General features: G+C 35.7%; 1 long non-coding RNA gene and 1 pseudogene across 1 annotated transcript; one reads left to right on the top strand and one right to left on the bottom strand.

The window, feature by feature from the left end:
* Positions 1-2110: 2110 nt before the first annotated feature.
* On the top strand, positions 2111-2952 carry LOC114824127 (uncharacterized). Its single transcript, XR_003772373.2, has 2 exons — positions 2111-2292; positions 2388-2952. It is a non-coding gene; the product is annotated as an uncharacterized lncRNA (long non-coding RNA).
* Positions 2953-5475: 2523 nt separating this feature from the next.
* LOC103405040 (probable inactive receptor kinase At2g26730) lies at positions 5476-7458 on the bottom strand (annotated as a pseudogene).
* Positions 7459-13589: the final 6131 nt, after the last annotated feature.

The raw sequence follows: 13589 nt of genomic DNA, 5'->3' as shown, positions 1-13589 counted from the left end.
AAAATCGTAAAAAAAAACATTCAGAGATCAAGTAAAGGGACAAAACTTTTCAACGGTTATCAACGAAAAATCTTGATGTAATGGTTATTTTAACTCCGATTTTGATGATTTTTTATAGCTACACTCCTTGACCCTATACGAATACAATGAATGAATTCGATCTTCAATTTAAAATATTTACACTAGTGGATACCACAAAATCTTATGTTATACTTAATGAAAGTATGAATAAACGCATTCTACGAAACTAGTTTCAATGATCCAACCGTCAAACATATTTGTATATACTTCGAGATCGCATACGCCAAAAATTACAGAAAATAAACATTTAAAGATCAAGTAATAGGACAAAACGTTTCGACGGTTATAAACGAAAAATCACGATTTAACAGTTATTTTAACTCCAATTCTGATGATTTTTTACAGCTACACTCCTTGACCCTATATGAATATAATGAATGAACTCGATCTTTAATTTAAAATATTTACACTAGTGGGTACCACAAAATCTTATGTTATACTTAATGAAAGTATGAATAAACTCTCAAGTGTTAGTGAATCTATTGTTTTGATGAGATATGCATTTTACGAAACTAGTTTCAACGATCCAACCATCAAACATGTTTGTATATACTTCGAGATTGCATATGCCAAAAATTGCAAAAAACAAACATTCAGAGATCAAGTAACGGGATAAAACTTTTCGACGGTTATCAACAAAAAATCACAATTTAATGGTTATTTTAATACCGATTTTGATGATTTTTAACAGCTACACTCCTTGACCCTATATGAATACAATGAATGAATTCGATCTTCAATTTAAAATATTTACACTAGTTGTACTTAATGAAAGTATAAATATCAAAGTGTTAGTAAATCTATCGTTTTGATGGGATACGCATTCTACGAAACTAATTTTAACGATCCAACCGTCAAACTTGTTTGTATATGCTTCAAGATCGCATACGCCAAAAATCGAAAAATACAAACATTCAGAGATCAAGTAACGGGACAAAACTTTTCGACACTTATCAACTAAAAATCACTATTTAATGGTTATTTTAACTCCGATTTTGATAATTTTTTACAGTTACACTCCTTGACCCTATATGAATACAATGAATAAATTCGATCTTCAATTTAAAATATTTACACGAGTGGATACCACAAAATCTTATGTCATGATGATTGATGAAAATTGAGGATTTTGTAAAAGGAATAACATGCAAGCTTTGAGTTTCATTGGCAAGGTTTAAACATTTGAGAAAGGCTTCACAACCTTGAAAACAAAAACTCTTTTATTTTGCATATCCTTGCACATTTAATATTTTGTAATAGACTAGTAGTGTATGAATGTTTGTTTATTAGGCTCTTATTTTCGAGTGTAGATGTAGCACTTAAACGAAAAATGTGTTTTAATGTTTTGAAGTAATATTTATGTGGCAATGTGTGATATGTGCAAATTTAAGAAGAACAAGTCATAACGGGTCGGGTCACTTGACACGACACGACCCGTTGAGATAACATGTGTTACATGAACACGACACGACCCGTTTGTCAGGCCTACACCCAAAGAAGAAGATTGGTTGGGTGGGTGGATGGAACTTTGAAGAATCAATTGAATGGTTGGCGTGGGTGGGGAACGAAACACTGTTGGGCAAGGTTTGAGTTTTTATTTTATTTTTTATTTTTAAGTTCAATGTTTAAAATTTGTTTTTTTTTTAGCAAATATGATATTTTCTACAGAGGGCTTATTAGTAATAATGTGATTTAATTCGTTTATGCCAAAAATTAAACCTAAGATATCTCACTTATAAGTGAGGAGGAATACCACTAGATCGTAATACTAAGTGACAATGTTTAAAATTAGTTTTAAAAAGGAAATTATTATTCGCACTCCAAAAATCTCATTTTGCACTCCAAACTTTCTATAATTGGAAAGAAAATTACACTTATGAGGAGTGTAAAACGAAATTTTTGGAATGCTCATAACAGTTCTCTTTAAAAATTGAGAATGATATATTTAATTAACAAGTAACTAGGGTTAGAAGAAGGGACACATGACGGCTGATAAGGTATATAATGAGCATACATCAAAGTTAATGTGGATGAGCAAAAAAGCACCCAAATCTCTTCCCTCTCCTCCTGATTTGTTGTTCCCACTACCATGAGGCCCTCCACTTTTTAATCACACGCCTCTTCTATTCTATTTCTCCGGTAACTCCCTTCGCTTCAACACCACTTCTATTCCTCATGCTTGCTTCTATCGCCTTGAGATTCTCATAGCTTGTAAGCAATTCTTTTTCTGTTCTTTTTTATTGTTTTGTTTGTTATATTATATTGATAATTGGTTCACTCTGTTGGATTATTAATTTTTTTGAAAGGTGAAGACCTAAAGGGTGGGAGCTTGAAGGCATTCTTGTTGCAAAATAACATGGCTTCAGTGAAATTGTAGAATCGGATTCTAAGGAAACTATTCTCGCATTGCACAACTCTATTGAGAATGGCAGCTGAGAGGCTTTTCCTATACTAAGGAGAATTTTGGAGGTTGGGGATTCCTTCCAAGTGTGCCGCTGGTCTTAGGTTCCTCAATCAGCCAACAAGGCAACGAACTCTTTGGCATTTCAGACAAGTGCGGAGATGAGTTGTTCTACTTGGGTTGACAGACCATCATCTTCGCTTGTGCATGTTCTCAACAAGGATCAATGGCTTGCCTTGTCCTCTAGCAAACCCAAGGTTGTATAGTATTTGTGGGGTGACGTTTTGCTCATGCTGGCTTTCTTAGTAGCAACCCCTTTAGACTTGTTTTCTTGGAGCCATGCATGTAATTCTCCTTGTTAATCCTCTGTTTGGACTTTCTTTGTAAGTTTTGGCTGTTTGCCCTTGGTGACGTAAATTCCAGTCCACCGAAACAACAAAAAAGAAAGAAAAAAGGCAAGAAAAGGAAAATGATTTCACATGAAAGGCCAGGACATTGGTATTGGCTTCATAGTGGGCCAATAAATTTACTTATAAATTAATGGCCTCATGCCTAATCCAAGCTGGAAGCCTCAGCCTCCGAGCAAAGCATGTTATGAAATGTGCTTTTAGAGAAAATAAAATCTAATTACACAAAATAGAAGACAAAATCTAGGTGTACATTGGATATCATGAGTTACAATTGATCAATATATATATCATGAGTTACAAGATCCTTCAAAGTTTGGGTACTTGTTTTTTTTTTTTTTTAATTTTATTTTATTTTTACAAACCTAAAATAATCTACACTAAATTCATTTAAATTATGGGAAGGAAAAATGATTTGAACTCACATTGCATTGGAATAAAGAGGAGATATTTTTTAGTATACACGAAATACAAAGGGGGTAAACCATGTGTCATAATATAAGTAGAACAATACTAGAAAATATACCAAAAAATAAGACATATCAATCATGTCGTCTATTTATATTATGACACGTATAACATGTGTATTGAGTACAAAGAAAAATATCCTATATTTTAAACAGAAAGACCTTATCTACTAGAATAATCCATTACTTACAAAGTTTGAGTACTCACGTTGAACAGAACATATGTTGATCATCTGTGACCAATATATACAACACCTTAATTTGCGGTCACTAAATGAGAAATTATGATGTGATCCATATTTCTCTCTGTACCTATTTTCTCCCAACTCCAACCATCTCTTAAACTTCAACCCTTCTTCAACAGAAGATTAAAAACACAAGAATTCGATTTACACCCAAAAGACTTCTCATTACATCCAAATTTTCACTGGGTTTTATGGTAGTTACACCCCTTTTTACAATTACTTAAATGAACTAGTCCTAAACACCAAAAAAAAAAAAAAAAAAAAAAATCTTTAAAATTAAAAAGAAAAAAATCAGCTAACTCTTACTCTATATAATGGCTGTCTTTCCAATGTTGACATATTAAACTCGACCTGGCAACGCTAATAAGTGACCAAATACAACCTAGAAAGTAAAGAAACGTCCCAACCATAATGGCTTGTTAGTCAAGATCATGGATGAGGAAATCTCACCCGATGATTTGACCTGCCTTCAGCCTTCTGTATCAAATCAAGTGAAATTGGGACTTCGCTCCTGGCTTCTTGCACGTCCCACTCAGCACATGCAATAAATCGTGGAGGAGGTTAGGTTTTCATTTTTATGATTTGATCAGTTACGTTGCGTTCGACAAAAAATTAAATAAACCAAAAAATTGAGGTCCCTTTGTTTTTCATTTTTTTTGCTAGATATGGTGGGGCAATACATGTGAGTGTAAGAGCAATCATATAAACTCTATAATAAACTAGTCAAGAACATAAGATTTAACCAACTAAATCACAACCGTTGCATCAAGTATGTTCTATATATACAAATACTGAAGTATTCTCAACAATACATACCTGCAGACTGCTTACGAAGTCTTTCCCATGTGTGCTGTCAGAAGACAGCAGATGGTGCTGCTGCATGTGTGGCGTGCTGTCACTTGTATTTTGAATTGTAAAGTTGTATGTTGCAGTGTATATAACAAAGCCTTCCTGTAAGGCCTGAGATATGAAATTGATTTGAAATGCTGTTGTGTTTCTTAGTTTAACACATACATGGATGAAGAAGCCATGGACGAATCCACACACAACCTTCTCCTCTCTCCAAAACTCAATGCTCTCCAAGTTATAGGTAATTGGAACAATAAGAGCGTGTTTTGTGAGAGCAGGGGCTTGTGGTTTTATACTACAAGACCTGGATCGCCCTATAACAATCCCACAAGAAATACAAGACTACATTCCTTATATCAATATGAGTCCTATAAATGAGCAAACACAAGAGTCCTCAATATACCAATATGATTGGATTAACTCTTGTCAACATGATTTAGACTTCTTTATAATATCAATTATCCCAAGACTTGTAAGAATCATACTCATACAGTTACAGTGAGAACTAGGGATATAGTATTAGAAAAGTGGATGGATGATGAGAGAAATGCAGAAGCAAATATATAAAAACAAATGTACACAAAATTTATGGGCAAAAACACTTTTAGTTGGACTTAAAGTGTTTTTTTTTCAACTAAGAAGCACTCTTAATTTTTTTTTTGCCAAACACTATAAAAAAAGTGCATTTGGTTATCTGATAGCTCTTTTAGTTATTAAAAATACTTTCAAACATATATATATATATATGACTAGGATATGACTAGGATTGAAAGCTAAGTAATTAATAAGACAAGAAGAGATGCCTGATCATGAAACACAGCCCGACATGATATATATCATAAGTTTTTTGTTACCTAATTAAGTAATAATACATCCGCTGCTGGCTTCTTTTATCTAACAACAGAAAATACACAGATCTTCTATCCTCAACGGGGCTAGTTCTTTGTGTTGAATGTAGATAAAAAGCTTGTCGATCTAAAATCCGGTACAAAAGTACGCGAAACTACGCACGTATAGAACCCTCAGTTAATAATTTAATAGTTTGATCCAGGAGTATTCCAGGTCTCAGGTATGATGGAGTGAAGCATACAGTAGTTGTCTTGGTAGCCACCACACTCAGTAGTAGAATCCGATGAATTCGGAGTGTCATGTATAACCTCTTCAATCTTTTCGTAAACTTCTTCAACAGTTGGCCTGTTTGTAGGGGAAGCTGATACACACTTGAGGGCAATGTTGAGTAGAGGAAAGGCCCATTCTTTTGCAGCTTTAGCAACCTCCTTGTCAAAGACCTCCCCCGTCCAGTCCTCCTTAACCATGGCAGTCACCCACTTAGGAAGGTCTATCCCAGTTCCTTCTACAGTTTTGCCCGTTAGTAACTCCAGAAGAATCACGCCGAAGCTATAAACATCTCCCTTCTCCGATAACAATTATTCTGGGGCTGTGTAACCATTGGAGGAAATGAGACACCCTTTCTTGGGGTCGAAGAAACTTGAAAGCCCATACTCGCTAATCAGTGGTTCATCATTGTCATCCAAGAGGATATTTGAAAGCTTGAGATTCCCATGAGGGATGCAGTCATCAGACCCCTGATATATGAAGTCTAGGCCCCTTGAAATGCCGCATGCTATGGAGAGCCGAAGCCTCCATGGAAAATCCCTCTTACCTTCTGTGTAACCTGCACATATCACAGAAATAGATAATCAAAATGCCTGATTCAGTTAAGAGCATTTATAAATTCTATTGAAAGTGTATAAGGAATATGCAGATAAGGGCAGTGTGTTTGCCCCCTGCCCCACCCCTAAGATTGAATAGTTTGATGTGAACGTACTCTCAAGCAGGTTTAGCAGACTTCCATTGCTTTGAAACTTGTAGATCAAAACTTTTTCTTCATTGGTGGAATTGTAACCAACAAGTGGTAGAATGTTGGGATGCTTTATAATCCCTATCTGCCTCATTGTTTGGCCAAACTCCTCAAAGGGTACTTGCAGTTTCTTCAACCTTTTGACTGCATATAGGGCATTGTTTTTCAGTATTACCTTATAAAGGCTGCTGCTAAAGGACTGATTTCTCAAATCTGCTGTGGCTTCAAGGAGGTCCTCCAATTTAAAACTCTCATGTTCTTCAACAAAGAACACGAGCTCCAAATGGTTCTCTACTGGCTTCTCTCCCTCTTGAACATTAGGAGGAGGCATTTTCAGCGGAGAGTCTCAAAGCGACTTCAGAATCTCCCTGTCTTCAGCTAACTTAGCAGCCTGCCTTCCTACAAAGTACATGAATAAGAGAAAGAAGCCAAGCCCCACAACTAATGGTACCATGCATTTGTATCTCTTGTACCACGGTGTAGAGGGACGTGGAACACTGTCACTGCCACCATTCGGGCTCTCGGACTCTGTCACTATGGCCATCGAATCTACTACCTTTTCCTGCTTCTGGGCACCATATCTTTGTAATATCCTCGATTTCTTCACGTATGTATGAACCGGCTGAAATCCCTGTTCAAAGCGTGAGGCAGTGCTGGTAAAATGATTGTTAGAGACGTCCAATCTCCTCAAATATCTCAGTTTAGTCAGAGCCTTAGGTATCCTCCCACTCAGAATATTGCTGCTTAGATTCAAATAGGTTAGCCTTGTGCAATGCAATATTGATTTAGAAATAGTTCCCCCAATTTGGTTTCTTGCTAAATTAACAACTCGAAGATTTGGGAGCTTACATAGTGAATCTGCATCAAGTATGCCACTAAGATTCAGATTTTCAAGCCTGATTTCTGTTATCGAAGTCGAGTGAGAGCTGCATGTCACACCCTTCCATTTACGCATGCAGGGATTTTGCCGCGTAGGTGCATTCTGGCCAACTTTTAGCACATCTTGAGAATCAACAGCTCTAACGCATTGCAGCAAAGCTTCAAACTCTGATGATTTGCCTCCCATACATACCGCAATTGAGCAAGAAAACACCCCAATGCATATCAGTCCCTTCAGAAACAGATTGAAAGCTCTCCTGCTCGGCATTTTTGTTGGCTCTACTTCTTTGATTGACTCATCACAAAGTGAATGAACTGTGATAAAATACGTTCCCATTTCTCAAAATTTCCCCCCGTGTTCTTCGCAAGTCTTGAAGTATCTCAAAGCAGGAATATAACTTACAATATCAAGGTGCATGGCTCAATTACTTTGGTGCATCAGATGAGGATATCCTTCGTATACTACAAAGTTTTTCATAACTATTTTCTCCAATGTCTGAGATAACCAATGTTTTGAATAATTAATTTTCTTAATCCGTTATCTTTAATGTGATAAACAACAGCCATAAAAGCGCGCGTTTCAAATAACTTGCATAAAGTCAGTTAAGCAGTCTGCATTCAAATGAGTTTTGGTTAGGAAAATAGTTTCAACACACCCTTTTCTTTGATGTAAATTCATGTTTATTTGTGGCTCTTAATTCTCCATTGATTTATTCAACTCATAAACATTAATAAACAAGAGTATGCATGTCAAGAAAAGGTGAAAACATCATCACTTCTCTTATTTTTTATTCAATTACAATTGAGGAACTAAATACTGGATTATTCACTCTGACGGGTGTATCTACATGAAGTACTAATTATATGACTTCATTGGTATTTAAACTCAAGATACGGTATTTTGACTAAAAATTTCTAGAATTTGATATTTAAGCTCGAGTTCTCTTTAGTCTTTTTATCAAAGAAGAGACATGTCAAGGTAGCATTGGTTCACGTCAAAGAGGTGGACATAAGGGTTCACCCAATTGGTTAGTGCAAGTATTCCCTTGTTATAATCATGAGGACGTGACACTATAATTACATAACGTTTCTTTCAAATAAAAAATAGATACATAAAGAAAAGAAGATTGCAAAATGATTTTTTTTAGTTGAAATAAAAATCCCAAATCTTATAATAATTATGGCTCGTTTGATAAGTGGTTTTAAATGTCTAAAAACAATTTAGAAAAAATATTTTTGCAATCAGTTCATTATATTTATAAAGAAAGGTGACAAGATTAATGGATTATCTTAGGATAGTGTTCTTGTTATATTTCTAAGCTAACTACAAAATACACCTTTAATTTTAAAGTTCATTGTTATTTTCAAAAGGGGGATCAACTTTTCAATTTTTTCACATAACTAACATGGCGATTAAGAGTAAACAATCCAAATCACTCTAATGTTGGCAAATCGTTAACAATTTGTGAAACGAAAATCACATGCTTCTACCCTTTACAAACAGAAATCAAATGTTTCTAGTATAGTTTGAATTTTTAGCAGTTTAATATCTCAAGTAGTAATCTTAACGAAAAAGAAAAATTTGATCCCTTTTTAGAATTGGCCCAAATCATATTAGGGTTTATTGATGCAAGACTACAAGGTCCTTTTACTTGGGTTGGAAGAAATGGAAGGTTCTGCCAGCGTGGCCACAAACCACAGCCATGTCTTTCCCAACAAGACAGTTTGTGTGACAGCAAAGACTACAACGGCAAAAGGGGCAAATTGCCCACTCATAGTTTTCAATATCATTGTGTTTTGCTTCACTCCAAGAGACCCTTTTCAAATCCATTTTTTGCTTGTGAAGGTAATCGTCTCTTTTCGAGGTTGGCTCATCAAACCAAATATGCTGGCCATTGCTCATTCCACCAGTTGACTTAAACCCATATTTTTTTTATTAATTAATATAGCTTGAAATCTAATTTATGCTTGTTTTTAATTTCATTCAACACTCTAAGCAAACGTCTTCTAAATCTATTAGAACTTTAAGTGAAAGGATTGCTCTCGTGGATATATCTTATTCTTCAATCCACTATGTTTCGGATTCAACTCACTTACCTCCGCATAATTTAAATGAATTTTTATTGTAGATTATTCTTATCTTTTGTTATAAAAGAACAATAAATAAATAAATAAATAAATCTATTAGAACTACTTTTGTTTACAAATAATAAATCATCTTTTATAATATGCACATTGTTGCAGTCCTATTAGATTAGGAATGTGATTGTGTAAATTCTAGTATATCTTGGAATATTTCTTATATTCCTATTAGGAGTTGATTACCTTAGAGTTGTAATCCTAAAAGGGTAAGGAACTACTATAAATAAAGGCACAATGGGGGTGGAATAGAACACACCTCACAATTACACATCTCTCTCTTCTCTCTACTATTGATGTACCTTTCTCTCTCTCTATGGCCTCCATAATTATTCAGTAAATTATGTCTACAAGACGTTATCAGCACGCTCTTGACGTTACGCTAAAGAGAGTTTATTCTTCAATCAGGGGAGTATTACGTTTTGATCATTCTTTTTATGATTAATTTATTATTTTATTGAATTAATCTACATGCTATTGATTCAATTTAATTTTTCTGTGTTGAACATGATACAACGCATCGGAGATGCAATTCCAACTTTCTAAGAAGGATCTTCTACAAATTCAAAGGCTTTTGTTGTTTTCTGCAAATTAAGTGTGCTTAAAATAAAGGAAGATATTTGAAACAACCATGAAGCATGAAAACATTCCCCATGATCGTGAACCCCCTACATTTATATTTACCTTCCGATATATATATATATATATATATATATATATATATATTGTATATGTTCCATATATTTGTCAATATATATTTGTTTCATGCATTGCGCAATTTACTGATTGTCACTTTAATGAGACAGCCTTCCCGCCATTAGGGGGAGATAAGAGCGTCAATGTTCTTGGAGAACAGCGTAAAATTGCGTGGACGTTGCCCACTATGTCTCATCTCGATCCCCGTACCGCACAAGTGTGATAAGCAAGTGCGATGAATTCTAGCTTTCAGAATGTTGCTCTAAACGTATTCCTCTTATCTAGCTAAAGTAACGAGATCATATACCAGCTGCAAACATGCCTGCAAGGATAGACGAACTTAACGGACGTTAAGTCAACATTCCTGGAGGGTGTGCCACCCCCGTTGGACGGTTTGAATGCCTCTATTGGACGGTCCGGTACACCGGCGGATAGTCAATCAATCTATCTTGGCCTGGAGCACGACAGATCACTCAGTTCATAAGATTCACTTCCCTAGAAGGGGAAGACAAGGCACAACAATGAATCCATACTTGATCACTGTCTCAAATCATTTCCATCTCATGAGATTAATCCGGATTACTCCTTAGACTTGAAGTTCTTGGTCCAGTACACTAGTTTGGATGAGCTAAATGGAATTGAAATGAGATTACCATCGATGATGTTTCACTTATACGGTAGCTACCGATATAAATGAAAAGCGACGATATCGAACCATGTTCTGTTGATTAAGTGACAACGTAGAACTGATTGGACAACTGAAATTGCAATCCAGGTCAAATTTTTTACCAAAGTGTGTTTAGACCTATCGTTCCTACACTGCCCAAGGAAGCGTTATAAGATGAATGAAATAGTGCGATATGATGCATGCCTTACGGCGCAAGGTTTTTCTAAAACGTCATGTGATTGGTAGCAGCATTATGAAATATGGTTAGTGTTTTCTCCATGGGGATATAAATGTAGAGATTTATATGTAAGTTCCCAAAGAATTACATGGACGGGTTCAAATAGTTCCAAAACCACGAAACACCCTATTAACTTGTTTGAGGCGTTCACTTACAATTCGACAGATGCAGTATACCCGTCCAAGTGATTATTTGATCGGTCAGGGATATGAATTATGCTCTTGCGTGTTAAACTATGAAGTCTTATTCCAAATTACTAGAGTTACAGTTTTTGTCGTTGACATACATCTCACTAAGACTCTAGAAGAGCTTGAGAAAACTACCTCACACCTGAAGATGGAATTTGAAATGAAGGATCTTATGCCTTGACCTGAAGTTCAAGCGTTGTTCTGACAGTACCTTAGTCTACCAGTCGAACTACACCCCGAATGTGTTACCTTTAAGTATACCTATGATCGTCCATATGTTATGAGACCCTTGAAGAGGTTATGGAATCCGGAATTCCATATCTAAGGTTTAACTTTGCTCTTCGTTGTACTTAGTTCATTGTATTAGACAAGACATCTCTTTCGTTGTTGATCTATTGGTAAAGATGCAACACCGCGCCTACACGTAACCACTGAATTGGTATTAAAGAAGTACCTTGAAGGTACTACAAGGGCAAATCCCAACGCATCTCAACTGATCCAACCCCCCCCCCCGATCCTCGAAATGATGTTTGCCTTGTTTGTTATGCTGACACTTGTTACTTATTAAACCCGCACAAGGCAAAATCCCCGACTCATTATGTCTTTACTGTTAAGGATATTACAATATCTTGGAGGTCCCCAATATGACCTTAGTTGCGAAATCTTCGAATCGTTCCAAGACTCATCTTACTTCACTACGCCACAAGTGAGACATGGTTAGGAGTTCTTGTTGAGAATTTTGAAGTACTTGTTGTGTTTTTTATCCATCGTTGAGTCCCAACGACGATCCATGAAGATTATGCCCATGTATCAACTCGACCAAGCATGATACATCAACGAAGTCAACACCAAGACATATTGCGTCTACACCACATTAGCAAAGCATCAGGAGATTGAAGTCAAGCAAGTCGATCCCAGACAACCTTGTCGACCTCTACACGACATCACTGCAACCTTCCAGAAACTTGTCCGAGGAATTGGTATGCCTAACTATCATATGCAATGCTTGTAGTTCTCATTTGGAAGCTATGTCAAACTCAGAGGGAGTATCCAGAAGTATACTCACTTGATCTTAATGTACTCATTTTCCTTAAGATTAGGAGCATTTTTCCTACCGGGTTTTTGCTACCTAACTAGGTTTTAACGAGGCACCCATCCTGGGTTGATCATACCCTTGTAAGCGGGTTGATCATACCCTTGTAAGCTCTTCTACTTGCGTCCAAAAGACGTATAGTTTTGACTTAATGCAACTTCTCACTTTTCTCCTTAATTTATGGGTTTTCTCCCACCTTGGGTTTTACCATAGCAAGATTTTGTGAGTTTTACCTTTTTTATGCATTCTTCTGTTGATATGAGACTCGCATTTGCTCATTGTACCGACAACTTCATCAATTGTACTTGCTTCATCACTGAAGACCTGATGCGCCATTTACTTGAGTATTTACACACTCAAGGGGGAGTGTTGCAATCCTATTAGATTAGAAATGTGATTGTGTAAATCCTAGTATATCTTGGAATATCTCTTATATTCCTATTATGAGTTGATTACCTATTAAGAGTTGTAATCCTGAAAGGGTAATGAATTAACCTTCCCTACTACTATAAATAAAGGCACAATGTGGTGGAATATAACACATCTCACAATTACACATCTATCTGTTCTCTCTACTATTGTCTTACCTTTCTCTCTGTCTATGACCTTCATAATTGTTCAGTAAATTATACCTACAGCACACATAAAATATTTAATACATACAAGTATTCTAGTCAAGTTAGAAGACCGAAATCCTCGTAGTTATATAGCATCCCAATATTTGAATAAATCAAGCACCAACAAAAGAAGAGACTCCAAGTTTTTCAGTCTACAACAATGATATTATAATGTGAAAACCCTATGTACAAAATGAACACCATGATCTTCAATCAAAAGCTCCCCCCAAACTAAAAACAAGAAACAAATTCGTTAAAAACCCACCTTCCGGTCCCTCCCCATATATCCCTACAAATCGGTGTACAACTAAGAATGACAACGATTTGGTTTGGGGACGGAAATGTTATATCCATTCCTATAACCACGAAAATTAACCATATCCATAACCGCAAATTAACCATCGGGTATTATCTATAATCATACCCACCGGGTAACCCTATCGGCTAACAGGTATATCCATCTTCGTCAATACAAAAAATATATTGGTTCAGTTAAGACATTATAAGTTAATAGATATTAATTTCGTCATTAAACATTTGAGGTATAAAATGATCCAATGAATGGATCTTGTTGAGTATAAAAATTAAAACACTGATGATGTTGGCTTGTCTTTGATATCTCATATAAGCACCATTGAGTTCACATTGATTTTGATTCAAAAGTTTACTTTCCTACAAAATGCAACTTTTGTATTCTCAAGATAATGGTTCGGTGAATAATGGATATATAAATACAAATACATATATATATATATATATAT

The sequence above is a fragment of the Malus domestica genome, chromosome 03, assembly GCF_042453785.1.
Source record: "Malus domestica chromosome 03, GDT2T_hap1".
Taxonomy (NCBI): Eukaryota; Viridiplantae; Streptophyta; class Magnoliopsida; order Rosales; family Rosaceae; genus Malus; species Malus domestica.
The sequence above is the reverse complement of the archived record's forward strand: the minus strand, read 5'-3'. Positions and strand labels throughout refer to the sequence as shown.